Source organism: Triturus cristatus, chromosome 1_1 (genome assembly GCF_964204655.1).
Source record: "Triturus cristatus chromosome 1_1, aTriCri1.1, whole genome shotgun sequence".
Classification (NCBI taxonomy): domain Eukaryota; kingdom Metazoa; phylum Chordata; class Amphibia; order Caudata; family Salamandridae; genus Triturus; species Triturus cristatus.
In genome coordinates, this window is record NC_140579.1 from 139,797,160 (window position 1) to 139,800,680 (window position 3,521).

Consider the following 3,521-nt stretch of genomic DNA (forward strand, 5'->3'; position numbering starts at 1 on the left):
CAGCTTCCCTTCCTTGGATTTCTCAACAATATTGCTCCATAAATTACCACATTAAATTCTAGGCTTCAGTGCAAAAATACTTGAAGCAGTCAACATTCAACAGGTTGAGGGCACCAACGGTATGGTAAGATGCTGACGTTGATTTCTCTTCGTGAACTTCTGCTCACAGTTGGAATCTGTATCCAAGATGGGGTAGATACAGCCGAAAACACCTGATGCATGTGTGACCCTTGGTGCACGGCAGGTCTGTTTCATCTGCTGGAGCAAGGGTTTAATTGGGGGGTCCTCCCATATGCACCACTTTCACTGCCTTCCCACATCATCTGCTCTCCTTGGAGGACCATGTGGGAATAGATTCCAGTTTCACGTGCTGAGGTTTTGAGTTCATCCAGGCTCAAGACTTCTCCAGGACAGACTGGCTCGACCCTGTCTGCAGCCGGGGCTTGAGTGTTTTGATGGTACGCTGTGAATGACGACCTTCTCTGTAGCTCCCCAGCTCTCCAGTCAGAGCGAAGTGAATCGATTGAGGAGCTTACAGTGCAGAAGTCCTATGTGATTCTGAATCCAAGAGCACTTGTGGCCATCTTGAATGAGCTGCCACACCTTCTCCATCTCGCTGGGCTTAACATGATAGGAGGTGAAGATAATTTGGTAGCAGCAAGCATCCTCGATGTAGTGTAGGGTCCCTGAGATCTTCGACAAGTGCGTAGGTGCAATCCCCAGCTTCTGGGTGCAGATCCCAACATAGACGTCCTCCATCGGGCAGAATGGAATCTCCAAGGAGGCGACGTAGAATTTCAGTGCCACATCCCCAGAGACCAGGTATGCTGTACCACAGCAGTATGGCGGAAAGTATTTTTCTGGGTATGTGACTTCCGACACGTAATATTTGCTAGAGGAGTCGCGTATAGGATTAGCCAACCAGTGGATGCGGCCGATATACAGGTCTGTTGGCTTCTCTCCCAAAGACTGGAGGTAGCCAACCAGCCCTTCTAAGTTCACATAAACATCGTCATCCACCTTCAGGACGTAGCGGACATGGGGGCAGAATGTGGCCATCCACTGCATGATCATCACAGTCTTGCGAGTCAGGTTGCGGTAGGTGTCAGTGAAGAGCCCTTGGACTATGTCGCCGTGCTGGGCAGATTCCTCCTCTATTTCTGCCTGAGCTGTCTGCGAGGTCGACATTCCCAGGGCAAAGAGAGTCAAAATATGATGTCCCCCAACCACCCGGATTCTCGACCAGGTCTTCCTGATGGCCCGTCGGTTTACAACATTGGAAGGTGCACTAATCACGAAGCTCACCATGAAGGGGGTGTCTGGTTGGCACGCTTTGGCATTAGCGATATGGTAGTAGGCAGGCGTTCTCAGGCGCAGGAAGGTGCTGTTAAAGTTTGCAGTCTTAGCTCGCAGCTCAGAAGTGCGGCTCTTCACCAGCAGTGGGAAGACTGTCCTAGAAAGTGCCTCTTCCAGCAGTCCCACATCAATCAGGGTCAATATCAGGAAGGTAGAACCCAGGAAGAGCAAGAATTTGAGCAAACGCAAGGAGCCGAATTTTCTGCAACATATCCATCGCCAGTGCTGCATTGCCGCAGCCTTCTGAGGCTGTTGACTGTTTGGAGGTTCCCTGTCCTGCAGCACTTGCTATTGGACTGCCACGTTCATTGGGTCAATCACTTCAGGAACAAGTGACAAACTAAAGTCTCTACTCATTGAAGTCTCTGGTCACAGGTGGAACTCGCAGAAACGTCCCACTGGGTGGTCACTGGTGGACCTCTGCCTTGTATGTTCAAATGCGCCATGTGGTCGGCCTGGCAGGGATCCAGAAGACTTCTATCCATCAAGGTCTTCTGGTCACTGGTGCGACTCTTCTGGGCAGCATCAGTAGTTGGCCAGCAGAACACCGATCAAACCTGAAAGATAGCAAGAGAGCTGCATCAGCAAACAATCACACGTGCATGCTCCGAGACAGCAGGATGTGCAGGTCATAATTCAGCATTCATGATGAGTGCAGAAGAACTACTCCAACATGGGTGCAAAACTCCAAGAAAGCCTCCACTCCTGGTGGAGAGGGTGTTTACACTAGAGCTCCTTTCAGCCCCTGAGATAACCTCTCTATCTTTGACACCCATGAGTTCTTGCAAACAGGCAGTTTCACCAAATGCAGCAAAAGATATTGGCGCATCAGAGAAGGCCTCTGTGGTCCACACAGACCTGAAGCCTTCTTTTCTTGCCAAGTCATACTTTGAATACTCTTGGCACAGGCTGAGCAGAGCCCCTCTCCCATTTACAAGACAACAGATGCCCTGCAGGCTGCTGTCTGTGTGTGTAATCTACAACATGGAATCTAAGATGTACAGAAGCTTCTACAGCGTCATATAAGCACCTGGGCACCAAGCCTGCCACTTGCCTGTGGCCTCCAGTTCCTACTTGTTCCAGCCTGATCCAGTGACACCACTGCTGCCTGGGTTTCCCTGCCCATGTTTCCTGCTCACCGATCTTCCTGACAACTATGCCTCGCCCAACCTAGGATCTACATCATGCAGAGCACAGCAGGCGTTTTGCAGGCGTGCCACAAGTAAGCCAGTCTGCACCTGTCCATGCCCAGCGTCATGTCCTCTGGCACTCCCGCAGATACACTATCGTCGAGTTCTACACTCTCGACCCCTGATGCTGCAACAAACACTGCCACTGCGCCGACCCACGCTCTAGGGTAGGACCTTTCACCCGCACCCACTGCCACTTGCCACAGCGCACACACCAGCCCACCGACCATCCCCATGCTGAACACACCACCAACCCTACCTGAACAAAAACACCAACTCACATGTGCCCTTCTCAACACATACTCACTATGGAAACACCACCAAGATTTGGGACCTCATCTACACCCTCACACCCAATGTCCTTGCCCTCACTGAGATGTTGCTCAATCCCACTTCTGTGCCCAACATCACCACTGCAATACCCGAAGGATACAAGATCGCCCATCGCAAAGCCTGGCGGAGGAATGGCCATCATACACAAGGAATCCATCCAATGCGCCAGCACAAATAACATCACCCCAGCCATGGAACACCTCCACTTCTGACTCCAAACAGATAACAAAACAACTATCAGGAGCACGTCCAGCCTTCTGCAACTTCATCACCTCCGTCGCCATAGACTTCACCAACTACATTTTCCTTTGCAACCTCCACTTCCATCTTGACAATCACAATGACATCAACACTACCGACCTCCGACAGCATGAACAACATCGGATTCACCAAACTCGTCCACGACTCCACGCATTTTGCAAGCCACATGCCAGAACCAATCTTCACCTCCAGGGACTGCATCAAGTACAGCCACACCATGGAATTCACCTGGACCAACCACTCCATCGTCCACTTCAACATCATCAGCTCACGGACCTCTGCCCCCAGTCTGCCCACCGCAGCGGGAGCAAAGTCTCTGAGAACACATAGATCAACACCCCCCCACCCCATCTCTAACCTAGACCAGAACATCAGCCACTT

General features: G+C 51.3%; 1 pseudogene; it reads right to left on the reverse strand.

Moving 5' to 3' along the window:
• Window positions 1-362: 362 nt before the first annotated feature.
• LOC146869831 (beta-1,3-galactosyltransferase 9 pseudogene) lies at window positions 363-1,587 on the reverse strand (annotated as a pseudogene).
• Window positions 1,588-3,521: the final 1,934 nt, after the last annotated feature.